Here is an 18,945-nt window from a genome sequence, read left to right as displayed (position 1 = left end):
ATTTTAAGAGGAGTGTGATTTGGAACTTGATGCTGTCAATCCATCTCTTTCCAGGGATTCCTCCCAAAAAGTGCAGGCAACTTAATTACTTTGTCAGACTTATCAAGTGGCAGAATTCACACTTTCAATTTTGTAGTATCTATTAACATCACATTCTGAGTCTACATCCCATTAAGTACAAAATAAATCTGAATCATTTATACAAGATTAACAGCAAAGGATGCTGGGACAGGACTTCTCTGTCTCAGGGAGAATGATTTGGATATCTAATGTAATGTAGAATTTTAAAATTACTCCATCTAAAAAAAAAATAAAAAAAATAAAAAAAAATAAAATTACTCCATCTATACGTTGCATCCCTTCCTTTCATAATTAGTACTGTAGACATGCCAAGGCATGCCAACCCAGACACAGAGCAAAGCTAATTAGCCTTGAGGGATTGAGGCTTCTCAACTAGTTCTAAGTTTTTTTTTCAGCTGGGTGAAAGACCCCTCGAAAGGTCAAATGATGCTGCCATCAAACCAGCACATGGAAAGAGAACCACACAGAATGGTCAAAGAGGTCATCAGTGATAATAAGTACAGAGAAGTTCGAGTTCAGGACCAAAATATTGCAGAGTGATGAGCTGTACAATTTCTGAAAAGGCAATTAAATTTGAAGTACCTCTAATTAACTGTAGGGGTGAAAAGGAGCCATAGAAAGATAGAGGAGGAGGAATAAATCATGGGCCTCTAAGAAAAACAGTGTTTTCTTCATTAAAATTCTTTTACTTAAATTTTCTTCTGTAGAGTTTCAGGGATGGCAGAAACTACCTAATTAAAAATTCACACATTACCTATTAGTCATTTTTCAATCATATTATAGAATGCTCTTGGAAAAGAAGCTTTTGATAATAATATGTTCTACCAATTAAAGTAACCCAGAAATTTCTTTGATTTACAGTAAAGAAACTGTACTTGACAATGAAAGTAAAACTACTTGATTTGCAGTCTCTAAAATAATTTCAGTCATTCTGTGCTTCCTTTAATGCCACCTTCTATACCTAAATTGGGTATATCTTTATCAGGAGAGCTTGTTAGAAGTAATTTGAGATTATGACTAATCTAAGTGAAAAATACCTATTAGGAAATGTACGATTTGTCTCATTTCCATTACATTCTTATTTGAAAAGGCTTCTGTTGCCTCAGGAAAGGGTAGAAAGACAAATAATTGGAATTATATGTAATAACTAAAAGCTGCACTAATTTTTCAAACACTCTGCAGTTTTTAAAAGCTTATAGGATTCATCTAAAATCACAGTGATTGAAAAGGCATTTTCCCCCAAATGATCAATTTGCCTAACTCATATTCATTCATACTATTGAGAACATTTAGATGATATTAATCAAAATATTAATAAATTAGAAAAGTAAATGCATTTATACAGTTTTACAAATGAGCAACGCTTTGAAAAGCTGAAGTTTAAGGTAGTTGTTCCTTTTGCATAATAAAAAAATCAATTAAATTCAATACAATATTCATCAGAATCTACTTGAATTAAAAAAAAAGGATTTCAGGATAATTATCTTGAAGCATAGGTAGGATTATAACCATCAGAAAGCGAAATGGACATCCCAGGTTAAGGAGAGCAGGGGCTTTTTAATGAGTGGGGTAAGAGAACATAAAGTAAGAAACCGAACAGAAGATCTGCTTCTACATCTGGCTTAACCACCAACTTGACTTCTGTCATTGAGAACAAACCTTTATTTCTCAAAGCTTAAACATTTTTGACATTTTAAAAATAAAAATAAGACATAAGACCAATTTTTTGTGTTGCAGGGTTTTTTTTATGTATGATTATATAGGCACATTGGAGAGTTAAATTTCGTGGAAGAATGGAATAGATTTAGTGGCATCATGGAAATTAGGGCCAGGGAATTATTGTAGAGCCATGTTTGGGGGGTTCATGCATGCCAGCCTGAGTGAATGTATAATCCTGTAAATTAAGTAAAACAAAATTTATTTATTAGCATACTATGTCAATAGAAACGATAGACTTTTTATAATGAGGACCACAAAGTCATAATAGTTCAAGATGATGCTTTTCATACTTCTACTGATGTGCTCCTAACATCAAAGGAATATTAAGCCTTAGTCCAAAGAATTCCTCTGAAAATGAAGTTTTGTTTGTATTTAATGTTTGGGTTTAGCTTAAAAATTCATGAGACCTTCCAGTATGTGTCATAGTATACCCATAGTTTTGAAATAATAAAATACCCCCAATCTTTGAGGTAAATTGAACCTCTAGAAACATGCCTCATATCCCATTTCAAACTTCTGGAGATAAGTCTATTTAAGCAATAGGGGTCTAAATTTTCTGTATGTGTGGCTGTGTCTTTGTATGAGTGTGTGAGTAGAAATGTGTGATTATATATATATGTATATGTATATATATGTATATATATATATGCATAAACACACACACACACATATATGTACATACCGGTATTTAATTACAAAATGAAATGTAAAATAAAGAGCTCATAGTCACTTTTATATATCTTATTATCCTCTTCTATTTCTCTTTGTGGTGTTATACAAATCTTCTCTGTCTTAATTTAAATAGACACAATTTTAAAACAACCAGTTTTTTCCTTGCATTAGCACAAAGTGAAATTATACAAGACACAAATTGATTTAGGGTCACATTTTTAGCAAATGTGCTTTAACCAACAAATTTCTAAGTTTGGCTATAAATCCAAAGCTTAAAGAAAGAGCCCAAGTTGAACATTGCTAGATACATTAACAGAAAAGGAACTATTAGCACTTAATCATGAAAGTCAAATTGACTAATGTCTAAGGATTTCAAGGCAGAAGAAAAACTGAAGAAAATTAGTCAAAGTTACATGTATATATGTGTATATAATATATAAGTATGTGTATACATATATAAAATATCTATTAAGGGACATTTAAAGGAAGTTTGTATAAATAACCATTGTTTCTAAAGTGGGATTTTTTTATGAAAGAAATCTTATTTCTAACAAAACTCCATCATGAAATAGGTCTTCTCATGTGTAAAGGAAACCATCATTTTTAATATTTATTACATTTTCATCAGATATTAAAACTTTAGATTAAAAAGATAAATCACTTAGTGAAATTTAGCCAGAGAAAAGGAGTGATGGAGGACTTATTTTTAAAAAATCATCTGTTAATAATCCTAGCACCAAACTTTTTTTTTTTTTTTTTTTTTTTGAGAGAGAGAGAGAGAGTGCACGTGCACACAGGAGCAAGGGGAATGGTAAAGGGAGAGAAAAAGGGAGAAGCAGACTCCCACTAAGCACACAGCCAGACAGGGGTTCCATCCCTGGATGCTGAGATGGTGACCTAAACTGAACTCAGACGCATAACTGACTGAACCACCCAGGTGCCCCTTAGCACCAAACTTTTATAATGAACTTCTAATTTGAATTTTAAAGTGTTTCCAAATTGTGTGAGCACCCTCATGTTTATGAGCATTTAATATAAGACGGCTTTATTATAAAATCAGAAAAAAGTACTTACTGGACACTTGTGTCCTATAGACAGTTCTACCATATTCATACAAGCTTATCATTAAAACTCACCAACTCTGAAAGGTAATGTTATACTCTTTTTCATGAGAAATTAAACTAACATATGTAGATAAGTCACCTATATTCACCTACCCCTAAAAGACAGAATTTCAGTTGTCAAGTCTGAATAAAAATTCAAGATTTTCCCTACTATACTTTGCTGCCTCTCAAACTATAGGAAATATTAGTATTGGGGGAATTCTTTTCATGGTCTAAAATTCTATAGTGAAGGTCATGGACTGTGAATGATGGAAATAATCCCAATCATTTGCCTTCAATCTCTGAATCCAGGCTGCTTCCAAAGCTCTGCATATCCTGCGCATGTCCTTTCTCAAATAGTAGTTATCCTGGAATCCGAGCTTTTGACAGGCAAACTTAAGGTTGTCTCTCCAAACTCCAAGTTGAAAGAGACCATCACGCATCTTCGACTGTAAGACCTTCACATATCCTGTTTCAGTTTCCCCAGGCATAATTATGAATAAATCACTGGGTGAGGAAATGGTGGAAGTAAGAGAAAGGAATGGGAGAGGTAATTAGTCAAATGAACCACACTGTAAGTGATCCATATTCACATTCATGAATTTGTTTCTTCTCCCTTTATTTTTATCTTTAGATTTTTTCTTCTGTTGTTTCTCTGTTGTCTTGAGCATTCCTTATGACATGAATTTTTCCTACATACAGAGATCTCTATGTTTTATAGTGGGAAGGGTTATTATTTCAATAATATTAACTGTTAGAAAATCTTGAATGAAGGTATGCTTTTCTGGATATCTATGCAATTTCTTCCAGAGAAAAAGATTTGTGTGAAACAGTAAGACAATAGATGTTCTCTAAAGCTAGCAATGCATTAAGCATATTTTAAGTTCTAGAAAGTTTTATTTTTGGTTCATGAAAAATGTATCATATATATTGAGCAGATAGCACAGACTCTAAAATGAAAATTTTCTTTCTGTATTTTAGAGAAACTCATAAAAATATTTTCCCCATCTTTAATTAGGTATCATTTTCTACCTAGGCCATCAAAAAAAATAGGTACAAGATAAGGATTTAAAAAGAGGAGAGAAAGAAAAAGAACATTGTAAACTTAAATTCTCTGTCAAATAAAAGAGTTAATATCAAATGTTTTGATTTAAGGACCGCTTGCAACTCTTAGTTATGGAGAATACCAAGATACTTTTGTTTATCTGAGTTATATCTATTTATATTTACCCTATGAGGTGTTAAATGTTTTAAAAATTCTCAGTCTTAATTAAAATGTAATTGCATGTTAACAAATTATTTTTAGAGAGTGTGCATGTGCAGATGTGTGCACAAGGGGGTGTGGGGGATGGGAATGAACGGGAGGGGGAGAGAATCTTAAGCAGGCTCCACATTTAGCACAGAGCCTAATGCAGGGCTCAATCTCACAACCCTGAGATCATGAACTGAACTGAAATGAAGAGTCCAACACAACCAACTGAGCCACCCAGGTATCCCAAATTATATTTTTAAGGGTAATAACTATTTTCTAAAATAAAAGGTTAGTGAGAAAAATAGCTGTGTTTTCCATTTTTGCAAATCTTTTTAATTTCTTGCATCCCCTAGGTTCTCACGTCTACTTTGATATTAAACTTAACTGCAATATCACAGGTCATACAGCCCCTGGAAAAATCTACTGTACACTTATATACTTTATAAATCATCCAAAATAATCCTTTCGAAATGGAACTATGAGCTTATATAATCTCACTAGACCATTAACTTCATTAGATCAAAGACCATATCTATCTTACAAAGCAATGTATACCCAAATCATGAAGCAGCCTTTTCTTGTTCAAAACTTTCCAATGGTTTTCTATACCCAAACAAAACTTCTTAGTATAAATTATAAACTCTTCATCTCTATATGTGTCGTTAGCCTCATTTCTATCCCTTCTCTCTTATCTTCCACATACATTTGCATTTTGAATCTCATACATATTTTCTAAATTTCTCAACAAAGTCAAGCTCTCCCTTTCCTCTAGGCTTTCATGTATGCTGTTGTCACCTGGTCAACTCCTCATTGATTTTTTTTTTTTTTAAGATATTAGTTGAGCTATCAGTTCTCTGTTTCCTTTCCTAGCACTGTAGAATCCCATTTTACTTAGGTTCTCAAGTGAAAGAATAAGTTAAAAATCTCATACCTGAAATTTTCTTAATTGCCTATAATCAATGGTAATACTGTTTTGTAGAAAACAACTTTAAATAATAATTTATATACATACTCAACTGTAGAGGAGAAAACTACTTTGTGTCAGGATGGGAGAATGAACTCTGATTTTAGAAACACATATTTGTAAGTTTTTTAGGAATTGAAGACACTCTAAGGGATTTATTTTTACTTTTCTCTTTTTCTCTTCCAGTTAAGATGCAAGAGACTTGTTGAGGAGCAGGAGTGAGAAGTGAGGAGAAATCAGATCTAAGAGGAGTGATGGTTTAAAATGGTCATCCCAGATGATGGGGAAATAAACTATCTCAGGGCGCCTGGGTGGCTCAGTCGGGTTGAGCGACTGCCTTCGGCTCAGGTCATGATCCTGGAGTCCCGGGATCGAGTCCCGCGTCGGGCTCCCCGCTTGGCAGGGAGTCTGCTTCTCCCTCTGACCCTCTTCCCTCTCGTGCTCTCTCTCTCATTCTCTCTCTCTCAAATAAAAAAATCTTTAAAAAAAATAAAATAAAATAAAATAGTCATCTCAGATGATGGGGAAATAAACTAAACAAAGGTGTTTGGCAGCTTTAAGACAAGTTAGGAGTTTGGGAGCCATGAATTTATATCAAAACCAATTATCCCAGTTTTATGATTATCTCCATTAGATAGAAATTAACAAAGTTTAATATATGTTTAGGTATAATTTTCATGGACAAACACAGGAAAGAGAATAAGGATCAAGAAGGTTAAATTAGTGTCAAGAGAATAGGGGGAAAGCCCATGGAATCTACATTTTAAGGATGGTCTGAAAATAAAAATTTAGGAATATTAGAGGTGCCCATGAAGCTTGCAAGTTACTGTATTTAAGGAGTAAGCTGGACAAAATGGGGAGTAATACAGAGTGTTAGTTCTAACTCATTGGAAAGCAGAGCAGAGCAGATTCAGGTGAATGTCAGTTATGCTATGGGAAATGGCGGCTGGAGTGGAATAGAGAAGATGTTGGAGACAATGAGGTTGTGGACAGAGATCGAAGTACTGTATGGGCCAAAACAATTGCAAATGAGGAGACATAATATGGATAATTATAAAACACATTCAAAATGAGAAAACTGGTACGCAAACCTCAGGATAGCCCTTTGAGGTACATATATGAGCATGTGCACATTTGTTGTTCATTTGTACACTTGTTTATATGGTAGCAGAGACTTGGCGATAGGTCTCAGAGTGAGAAAGGCATGAGAATCCCACTTTGAGACAGTGGAATGCATAGAATGTTAGAAAAAAAAGCAATCACTCCTTAAAAGGAGAATGTAGCTTTCTCTGTAACATTAAGAATAGGAGAAGGAAGTAATCATTGAAGAAATTGAAGATGGAATGGATTTTGATAAGGGAGCAGGACTTTCAGACGGCAACAAGAAAAAGCTTGAGAGGAAAAAACAAAAGAATGGAAGGAGTTGTTAGGGTAACTGATGTAGAGAATCTCGAGCAGACAAGAATACCATGAAAACAGGAAGGTTAAGCATGGTTCTGTCTCTTGGAGGACATTGCCAGGTTTCTCTTTCAGAAAGAACTGTGAAACTCACTGTGCTTACATTGTCTCATTTGGCCAGTTTCCGTAGTTTCTCCATACAGTTTTCTACTTGCTTGCTTTTGGAGGCTTCAAGCAGAAATTTATTCATATTTAACCTTAAACTATACAATACTTAAGCCTTCTGTTTCCAATGGACACCTGTTTTCCACTGAAAATAAGATTATTCCATACTGGCAAAACATCTTTATTTTGGGGAATTTACAATCTAAATTCTACGAAGTACACATGGTCTATTAAGCTGCTTTTTAAAGCCTCACCCCAAGAATAACACAATTTAAGTGCAGGATAATCTCCCACATCTCTCCTGAAAAGTTACTAAATCCCCCGCATGGAGGAATGAATGAGCCCCACAGATACTTTCCTAAAGTAGGAAAGCTATTAAGGTACCAAGCTAGTAGTGTGAAAAACGGACAGATTCACTTTATACTTTTCATAAATTTGTTCTTTTAGATTTTTCAACATTGATTATAAGTTCTATTAAACATATCTTCACCACTGCTATGAAATTCCAAGGACCTTGGACACTACCTCCATTTGGCTGTTTGCACCTTATTGATGCTATGTGTTTCAATTTCAGAAATGCTTTTAAATAAGTACCACGACCCCTGCTATCCTTTATCTTGGCCTCTGAGACCTTGATCTGGCCTTCTGTTAATTTTCCACTTTATTTCTCTCTCTTCTTCTATATTCTACTCCAGTCACATAAGGACCCTTGCTTACTGGCCCATGAAAAGCATGTTTCTGTCTCAGGTCCTTTGCCTTGATTCTTCTACTGAAGATTCTGTTCCTTTAAAGACACCATGTGTCTTATGCTATCATCTCTCTCAGGCCTTTACTCCAGGGTCCCTTCAGCAGCAAGGCTCTTCCTGAAAACCCTGTATGTTATACCAGTCCTTCAGCACCTCACCCTAATCTCTATTCTCCATATCCAGTCTTACTTTTCTTAACAGCATATATTGCCATCTGACGTATGATATAGTTATGGGTTTACTTGTTTATTGTCCATCTTTCAGTTATAGATAATAGGCACCAAGATAGCAGAGACATTGTTTCTCTTGCTATTATACCACAGTGCCAAGAATGTGGCAGTCGCTAAATATTTCTTGAATGAATCCATTTGCCATGGTTAAGATAATTATAGGTTTATCAAGGTTCTCCATCGTATCTGTACAAGCTGAGAAGACTCAGAATAATTTGGATTTATAGCTTACACTAGACTCAATAAAAATAGTAGTAAGACTATAAGGAACATTAGGTTTGCAAACTAGCCTTCTTAGAACATCTGAAAGTTATAGAAACACAATTTATCATCCTTCAGTAAGTTGATATATACCACTACTTCTTGGACTATAGCATGTTATCTGCAGTTTATTAGAGTGCCTCAAAAAAAGTTCAAATCCTACTGGGACTAACTCGCAGCATATGTTATTGAGTGTGAGACAGTCACATCTCTATATCCCCTTGACAATGAATGGGTCAACCAAGAAATCAAAGAAATAAATTACGTGTAAATAAATGAAAATGAAAACACAATGTTCCAAAATCTTTGGGATGCAGCAAAGTGGTTCTAAGAGAAAAGTTTGTAGCAACACAGGCCTACCTGAAGAAGCAAGAAAAATCCCAAATAAACAACCTAATCTTACACCTAAAGGAGCTAGAAAAAGAACAAATAAAACCCAAACCTAGCAAAAGAAAGGAAATAATAAATATTAGAGCAGAAATAAATGATACAGAAATAAAACAGCAACAACAAAACCATAGTAGAACAGATCAGTGAAACCAGGAGCTGGTTCTTTGAAAGATCAACAAAATTAATAAGACTCTAGCAAGACTCATTTAAAAAAATAATAAATAAAAGGAGAGAGAGAGGGAACCCAAATAAAATTACCAATGAAAGAGAAATAACAATCAACACCACAGGAAAAAACCATTGTAACAATGTTATAAAAACCTGTATATCAATTAATTGGACAGCTTAGAAGAAATTGATGAATTCCTAGAAACATAACCTACCAAAACTAAAGCAGGAGGAAACGAAATTTGAACAGAATAATCACCAGCAAGGAAGTTGAGTCAGTAATCAAAACTCCCAAAAAACAGGGGCATCTGGGGTCACAGTCAGTTAAGTATCTGACTCTTGGTTTCAGCTCAGGTCGTGATCTCAGGGTTGTGGGATCAAGCCCCGCAACAGGCTCCATGCTTAGTAGAGAGTCTGCTTGAGATACTCTTTATCCCTCTCTCCCTCCCATTCATGCTCTCTCTGTCTCTCTCTCTCTCTCTCTCTGGAATGGGTGGATAAGTCTTAAAAAAAATGCCTAAAACAAAACAGAAAACAAGCAAACGAACCTACCTCAAAAAGTTAAAAATAGAGCTACCCTACAACCCTTAGAATCCTAACCTAGAGATTTTTTGGAATGCCCCTCATAATACATTTCCTACTAGATTACTTTCCTACAATGTTGGGATATTGATGAATACAACCAAACAATACTCAGTTATAGAGAACACAACAGTTTGGCTCTTACCCCTTTCTAGCATGTCTGCTTGTAAATGCTAAAAAGCTACAAACTAAATTTTCCAAATTTACTTGCAGTTAGAATGCAGATCTGTTACCTAATTCCAATAAAGCAGGAAATGTGAAGAGGCATCTGCTCCCAAAGAAAACAGATCTTGTGTGAGAGAATTTTCTTTATTTTGGGGCAGCTGGGCAGAGTCCGGATGTCTGGTCGCTAGCAGGTGGCATCTTTAGCAGTTTGTGTGTGCAGTTCAGCATTTCTCCTGGCTCCATTCGTTCCTGGCAGAATAGCCTAGAAAGTTGATCCCTAGCTTCCCAGAAATTCTGTAAGATAACTATCATCTCATAAAATCCTACTGTGTTTAAACTAGCTAGAGAAGATTCTGTCATCTGCAACTAAGAACGTTGAAAGATATAGAAGCACTCTTAACTACTTTTCCTGGTAAACAGTTTCATGAGGGTAATTCTCAGTTTCTTCGATGTGGTTTACCTTTGTACAGTTATGTAATTTGACTATCTTTCTGTGTTAGAATTATAAGAATCCAAATCATTATGTTCATTAATGAAAGTTACCACGCTTTCTTTGCTAATTCTTAGCATTCATGGCATTCAGAACTGAGGATTTATGAGAATATATTTATGGAATCTTTCACATTTTAAATAATTACAGTTTAACCTTTCAAAAGATTTCCAATCTTCCTCCATTCTCTGGAACTGCTTGCCTTTATTAACCTGAAACTCTTTTCCCCAATCTTAGATATCTGTAGATACAAATTACCTTGTAATTGCTTTGCTTGTTGCCCAAGTTCTTTGTTTTCATTCTGGCCACCTAATTTTTAAGGCAGTCCTGACATTTATATTATAATTTTATTTAGTCTTTCCATGAACAAATATACTTCTTAAATAATTGTTTACACGGTACTGTGCATACTAAATAGCAATCCACTTTTAATTCCATCTAGAGCTTCTTTTCCTTCAATCTGCTGAATATTTTATTTGTCAGAGAGAGCACAAGCAGGGGCAGCTGCAGGCAGAGGGAGAAGCAGGCTCCCCGCTGAGCAAGGAGCCTGCTGTGGGACTTGATCCCAGGGCCCTGGGATCATGACCTGAGCCGAAGGCAAATGCTTAACTGACCGAGCCACCCAGGCATCCCTCTGCTGAATATTTTAATATGACAACTTTTAATTCTACTCTAAGACTCCATTTCAAATTTAGCTTACAAGTTAAATTCTGTATCTGACACAAATTGTCCTCTTCACCCACTGTATTTTTGATGCAAAGAGCATAGTAAGAGCTCAATAAACATTTACCAAACTAATGAGTTTTTCTTTTCTTTGTACAGGTATAACTATGAACATTAAGTTTAAAATGATGAATAGAAACACAAGTTTCTATATTCATGGAACTCAGTATAACTGTAGAGCAAAACTTTATCAAACATCAGATGTAAAATAAGTGCTACAAAGCAGCAAACATCATGCTATAAAAGACTATCATAGAGGGCACCTAGGTGGCTCAGATGGTTAAGTGTCTGCCTTCGGCTCAGGTCATGATCCCAGGGTCCTGGGATCGAGTCCCGCATCAGGCTCCCTGCTCCGCAGGAAGCCTGCTTCTCCCTTTCCCTCTCCCCCTGCTTGTGTTCCCTCTCTCGCTGTGTCTCTCTCTCTCTCTCAAATAAATAAAATCTTAAAAAAAAAAGAGAGACTATCATAGAGAAATACAAATTAGTCTGAAAGTTCAGAGAAGGCTTTTCTGAGAAAATGAAGGGTAAGTACAGGTTATCTAAATTGAGAAAGGGAATTGAAATATTTCAGGAAATCATTGTACAAAGTCCCAGTGGAGGTTGGAACCTATAGGATGGGAGGAATGAAGTATCAGTAGAGCAAGGGAAAACAGTGAAAGAGGAGTCTAGAGAGGTTAGCAAAATTCAGATCATGCAAGGCTTTGTAGGCTATAGGAAGTTTAGTTGTCATTTTAAGAACAAACAACAGAAAGTTACTGAAGAAGTTTAAACATGGTTGGGACGTAATTAGAAATGTTTGAAAAGGACACAGTGGTGGGTACTGTGGAAAGCAGATTAAACCGTTAAGGGGTAATGCTTGGGAAACAGGAAGTATTTGCCCTAGTACAAAATATAACCGAGTTTCTGAGATAAATTTATGGAATCTTGATTCCCAGTCAGTGTTCTTGCCTCTAGACTAAGAACATTTTGGCTGAATTATAAAGTTTATTTATGAAATAGTCTCATTACTTCCATTTGTTTTCTTGTAACTTTATACAAGTAAAAATCTCTGATTTAAGAACTAATCTTCTCATTTCTTTAAGTTAATTAATGAAGCATTTATATTAACATGACATTTTGGATGCTTACTTTATTACTTACATATCCTTGAATTAATATGTCATTTTAACATCTGAAATAAATTTCAAAACTTAAACTATAGTTTATGCAATTAAAGGTGTTAGCTTCTAAGTAAATATCCTATAGATGTGTTCCCATTAATATTGTATGTAAAAAAATACTTCAAATGAATAAAATGAGGAAGCTTAGAGGTACAATTTTAAAAATGTTTTTATATTTTATTTAGTAGCTCTGAGTGAGGGTGGACTTGAAATATGTGTTAACATACTAGTTTTACAGCTACTAGTTCGACTAGACACAAAAAGTCAAATTTCCTTCAATTATGCCAAGTGCATTTTGAATTTTGAAACTTCACTCTATATCAGTGTATTTAAAAAATATATATTTATTTATTTGACAGAGACACAGCGAGAGCGGGAACACAAGCAGGGGGAGTGGGAGAGGGAGAAGCAGGCTTCCTGCGGAGCAGGGAACCCAATGCGGGGCTCGAGCCGAAGGCAGACACTTAACGGCTGAGCCACCCAGGCGCCCTATATCAGTGTATTTTTATATAGGAGACTTGATGGGTCTTTGAATTCAGCATATATTATATTTCAGGAACATGCAAGGTAAAACTATGAATCGGATTTTCAAGGACATAAGTCCTGTGGCTAACAGGAAAAAAGAAAAAGAAAAAAGTGTTCTAGGTTCCTGACCTCAAGTCTATTTGAGAGTTTAACACCTTGAAGCTGTCCTTTTCTTTCTTTGAGCTCCCCAGTATTGTAACCATCCGCCAGGCCACCTTGCTCGTATTTCTCACATCCTTTCTTTTTTTTTTTTTTTAAGATTTTATGTATTTATTTGACAGAGAGATAGAGAGAGAACACAAGCAGGCAGAGCAGCAGGCAAAGGGTGAGGGAGAAGCAGTATCCCCTCCGGGCAGGGAGCCCAATGTGGGGCTTGATCCCAGGACGCTGGGATCATGACTTGAGCCGAAGGCAGATGCTTAAACCAACTGAGCCACCCAGGCGCCCCTTTCACATCCTTAATAATGGACCAATGCCTTGCTTTCTAATACTGGTACCAATAATCAGATCAGTTACTCTTCAGTTTCAGGTATCAGAGACTATGCTTTATTTATAAAATAGTTTTAGTGGGATATTACATAAATTACAGTCTCCAGGATGACAATAAAACCTGACCAAAAGAGCTAGAAAAAATTCCCAGCACACCATTAGCCTAGTCTACTAAAGATACAACTGCTATTGAACTCAGGCATTGCTACCCAACAACCCCTTCCCACTCCCACCATATTGATGAGGAATTTATTTATTTTCTATTACTAAACTATAAAACAGTTTCTTTTCAGAAATAATTTGCTTTATCATGCTTCTTTAGCTGAGCATAATTCCAGATCTCAGATTTCTGTATAAACTACTATTCAACTATCTTATTAGTTCTAGTAGCTTTTAATGTGGTTTTTTTCTGTGTAGATGAGTATATCCTTTGCAAATAATGACATTTTAATCTAATCCCTTTTAATCCTTAAACTGATTCCTTTCTTTCCTCCTCTTCTTTCTTCACTTTCTTTCCATCTTTTTTTTAATATGTTCAGTAAGCCAGCATATAGTATATTACTAGTTTTTGATGTAGTGTTCAACCATTCATTAGTCCGACTCTCTCCCTGCCTTCCATTATTCTTATACTGTAACCAGGACATTAAATACTATGTTAAAGAGTGGCTGTGCTGATGAGAATCTCTGTCTTCCTCTTGTTCTTAAATGTGCCTATATAGGTATTTAGTTCATAACCTTTGCCTTATTAGGAAAATTTCCTTCATACTGATTTTTTTTTAAGTGTTGACTTTTATCAAATGCTTTACTTACATGTGTGATATCTACTCTTTCTTCTTTGATCCATTAATGTGAATTATAATGCTAACTATTTTATGTTTAATCAGCAAAGACTTTGGGGGATAAATCTTACATGATCATGATGCATTAATTTTAGTAAATGGTTAGATTCACTATCATTTTATCTAGGGGTTTTTCATCTATTTGTAAGAGAAACAGATCTATAATTTTCCTTTTTGTATTCTCTTTATCTGATTTGAAATTATACTAACTTCATAAAATAAATGGTTACCTTTAGCTAATTCTATTTTTTTCAAAAATGCAAAAAAACCTCACTTTGGAAGTTTATATAATTTAGTTTTTGTCTTTGACTAGCTTAAATTTCAGTATAATATGCAGGTATAGATTTCCTTTAACTAGGGAGTTTGGCATCCTATAAATTATTTTACTATGAGATTTTAAACTTTATAAGTTTTCTAGGTTTACTATTTCTGCAAACATTTGCTCTCACTTTGGTATTCTAGGTCTAAACACTGGCAATTCTACTTTTTCCCCTATTTAATATTTATCTCATCATTTCCTGTTGATGATCTAGAAAATCATATTCAGAATTTTGTAGACATTTACTCATTCTTTAGTTGTTTCTAACTAGCATTTTATCTTATCCACTGTAAGTAAAATTTCTACTTTGTTATCTTTGGGTTTTTTTTTTTTAATTGCTAATATTCTTCCATAATAAACTTCCAGAAAGTTCATCAGTTAAGTTTAAGTTCTTAACCATCCTGTTTAAAAAATTTAACATCATGTGTTACATTTGTTATTTTTCTTTATAGTAGGTTTACTTCTCAGGACAATTTTGTCTTGTGAGTTTGCATCCCTCCGGTGGTATCACATACCCTTTTTGGTAAGTGTATCACAGAAGGCAGGTCTTAGTTGTGTCCTTCCTAGGAAACTAAGAAACATATAGGGAATAAGCACCAGGCTCAAGAATCTCAGGAGCCTTCAACGTTTTGGTCAATATTATGTCTTGCAATTCCACCTGACCACTCTTCTGGCCCTGGATTCCCCTTTATCCTGAATTACTTAGGGTCTAGGGTAAGTTTCTGTATCAGGGAGACCCAAAGTTACCATAGATATATATAAGAGAATTTTATTCCTCTCTCACTTAATAGTCCAAAGGCGAGTTATCTAGAGCAGAGGATATTTCTTCACCACAAAGTCATTGAAAGACTAAGGATAAAAGGTAGCCCTCGGTTAAAGTTGTGTGTTTTCATTTCTATGCCAGCAAGAAAGGGGGTCATGGGAAGGAAAGGAAATTCCCCTTCCTAAAAAGATATAATCTAGAAGTTGGAAACACCGTTTCCACATATTCCACTGAATAGCATTGTATCGTATGGACACATATGGTAGATTTTGGGAAAAATTTAGCATTTCATATTGAAATTTTCAAGGCCTGAGGATAGGATTAAGTTCAGTATTGTATGATAGAATGACAGTAAGGCCAAAGGAAAGATCATACCTCAATGGATAACATAGCCATAATGTTAATAATAGTATAATTCTTAAACTTCAAAAATTATGCTTATTTTGAACAAGCACACTAAAAGACAATTGCTCTGCTTTACCTTTGATACAATTTTTTTTATCTCCATCTGTCTGATGGACTTTGTACAAACTTCAAAGAACTATCTTTACTCAAGCTTATTATAGTTTTGTCTTTTAAAACATTAAATAATTACCCATAATCCAGTCTCAGTTCGAAGTGCTAAGTCTCTGGTGGCTGAGGGAAGCCTGTAGCTCTAGTCAGAAATGGAACTATGAAACCAGAAATCATGAGCTTATTTTAGTGTGTGTGTATGTGTGTGTTTAACTCATCCACTTCCAAGTTAAATAATTTAGTCTACTTTGAATATTTCCCCAGGCCTTCCTGAATAGTCAAATAATCATCTTACTCCATTGTGCATTTTACTTTTCTCTTGCCATATCCTTTCCTGTGGATCCTAGGTTGAATTGGTTCTGAAAATACATAGATGTGTAGACATAACTGCTCCATACAGATTTAAATCACCACAGGTTCTTTGTCTCTGGTTATTTAGGTTTTAGGGCCAGAGATCCATAATTGCCTTCTAATATTTATTCCTCCCCTATATAATAACAGAACTGAGCATGGTTAGAGACTGCAATTCCCAGCCCCCTTGTGCCACCTATTGTGAAATTTGTATTTACTCACCGGTGGGATAGGAGAAGAAGTGATGTCCACTTTTAGGTCATGCATTCAGAGAAATGTATGTGTGCTTTTCCAATTTTTCTTCTGTACCTAGTGATCTGGAGATGGTGCAAAATAGCTGCCTATGAAATAGGTACCTTGAACACAGAGATAGTAGTATCCCTACTGACTCTGGACCTACTATTTCTGTTCTTTTATATGAAAGATGAATACATTTCTCTATTGTTTTTCTACATTTTGGGTGCCTTTGTTACAGTTACTAGTGTGAACCCTAATATATTCTCAAAGTTAAGGCAGATATCCTTACTGTTGGAACTATGCTTACACTTGATATCACCTATTTGATTACTTTGCAACTGTTCCTTTTAATCTCATTCTGGTCTATTACTACATTCCTTCAGGAAATAGATAAGCACATAGAACAGGGCAGGTATTTTGTTGCTCTGATAACAGGTATCAAGGTACCAAACCAGCCAAGTCTGAAACAATAGTTTTCATAATTTGGCATGGTGCTGAAATTACAAATAGAAGAAAAACTGATCAGCAGATATAAGAAACACAAGGGGAGAGAATAAGCAGTTTTTCACAGCATATCTTAGGAAATGGTGTAATCATTATGGACAGGAACTCATCCTAAGCCAGTTACTTATTTCTTCACTTTTATTTTCATGGCACATAGGATAAATGGAGGGACCAATAAACATTTATAGACACATGCCATATCATAGTTAAAAAAAATCACTACTTTGTGTTGATATACTAACTAGAATATGTCAAAAATTTGACAGAAATCAAATAATTACAAACTTCTATTTATAATTTAAGACTAATGTTTACATGTTCAGAGAAAAACTAACTTGAACACATTCAGGTAAGAGAAAGAGCACCTACCTATATGAGGGTTATAGAACCCATGATTTCTAAAACCCTGTGGGGGTAGAGAAATTATTTTCTGAATGTATGTAATAAATAGGTATATGTGTGTGTCTCAAAATGTGTCTAAACCACCGCCTTACCCATGGGAAAGCTGGGGAAAGTAATTGATTATATTAATACATGGAAAAAAAATACTCCTTGAAAAGGATATTGAGTCTTTTCAAGGGACTGTAAAAAAGGTAGTGATTAATATAGGTTTCCTGATTAAGAAACTAGGAATTTAGTTTGGCAAAAAGCTTAGTAAATAAGTCTTATAAAAGGGAGAATGAACAAGTGATACATACAAGTTCAAATATAATAAACTTGCAATTTATTTTAACTTGGAGATCAGAGAAAGCTCCAGAGGGCTTTTGATTTCAGTTTTAAATATGAGGAAGATCTGAACTCTGGGAGAGTAGAGGAAAAGATAATTCCAGGTAAAAGGAATATAATAGAAGATAGTGTCAAAATAAAAAAAAAATCAGACATGTAAGGAAGAGACTTATTTCAAAAATACTGTTGCAATCAGAAGAACCATAAGATCTGCAACACTCTCTAAGATTAGAAAGAAAGGGCTCTTTAATAAGGAGAAGTAAAGAAAGATTGAGAAGAACCAGGAGTGGGGAGTCAGATGAGCAGGTATCATGATTGGGCAGTTGATCAGGGAATGTTTCTTTTGTCTATCAGTTGCTTTGTAGGGACCATTAATTATATAAGCAGTTAAGTTCTAGTTGTCTGATGACAAATCCAGGAAGGAGGAAGAAAAATTGGAAATTAGTTTGGAAAACTGTAGCCAGATACTAAAGGACATGGGAAGAATTAGAAGTTTAGTTAAATGTTGCCAATTTGTGCAAGGTGACAGGATCCAATCCAAATTACAGGTAGATAATATAGCCAGTTTTTCCAAGTGAAAGAAAACGTTACTTGAATCTCTACCAGAAAAGACAGAGTTTGCATCTCTATCAGTAACCTCCAGTTTAAAAGGAATAGCAAAAATAGCCCAAGACAATGAATAGGACCACAATAGGATAACCCAGAAGGACATGCTAGGTTTTCTATTGAAACACAAAATTTCTACAGTCATCCTTCCTTTCCCTTGATCAAAGATAATCAAGGAAATTTTATTCTTGATCACAAAATAAGGTCAGTCTCACTAAATTTGGCCTGATTTTTTTTTTATGTAGATTCAGCAAGAAAGATAATTTTCTATATAAGCCTTTTAAAATTTGTTTTGTTGGAGTCTTTCATAAGAAATACCAGATTGAACTTTTAAAAGTCTCTTGAGGGGCACCTGGGTGGCTCAGGTGTTGAACATCTGCCTTTGGCTCAGGTCATGATCCCAGAGTCCTGGGATCAAGCTCTGCATCAGGCTCCCTGCTCAGCAAGGAGTCTGCTTCTCCCTCTCCCTCTCCCTCTCCTCCTACCCCCTACTCATTCTCCATCACAAATAAATAAAATCTTAAAAAAAAAAAAGTTTCTTGAAGTTGGGAAGCTAAGTCAGGAATTTGCAATCAGATTTCACCTGCAGTGCCTATAAATTTGGGTGAATTCCTCCTTTCCTGAGGTCACTGAAATATCCAAAGATTCCTATGCTTTCCAGAAAGTGATCTTTCCTATTTCACCTGTAAGACTGGGAACCCTGTAAGCCAGATATGAGGTCAGTTTTCCCAAGAGGGCTTTGTAAGCACTGGCTTCATAAAACAAAACAAACAAACAAACAAACAAAAACACAAAATACCTTAT

The 18,945-nt window shown here is 35.0% G+C and overlaps 1 long non-coding RNA gene across 2 annotated transcripts in view; it reads left to right on the top strand.

Moving 5' to 3' along the window:
• The window catches only part of LOC141372498 (uncharacterized), a 91,310-nt gene that overhangs the window by 15,854 nt on the left and 56,511 nt on the right, over nt 1-18,945 (top strand). Inside the window, exon 3 of one of the 2 annotated variants that reach the window (XR_012377761.1) lies at nt 5,978-6,096. The exons of the other annotated variant lie outside the window; for it this stretch is intronic. This is a non-coding gene — a long non-coding RNA (uncharacterized lncRNA). Of the gene's footprint in view, nt 1-5,977; nt 6,097-18,945 lie in introns of those variants that run through there. 2 annotated transcript variants of the gene reach the window in all.

Source organism: Callorhinus ursinus, unplaced genomic scaffold (assembly GCF_003265705.2).
Source record: "Callorhinus ursinus isolate GAN/ISIS: 27379988/994484 unplaced genomic scaffold, GSC_fseal_2.0 scaffold4, whole genome shotgun sequence".
Classification (NCBI taxonomy): Eukaryota; Metazoa; Chordata; class Mammalia; order Carnivora; family Otariidae; genus Callorhinus; species Callorhinus ursinus.
The sequence above is the reverse complement of the archived record's forward strand: the minus strand, read 5'-3'. Positions and strand labels throughout refer to the sequence as shown.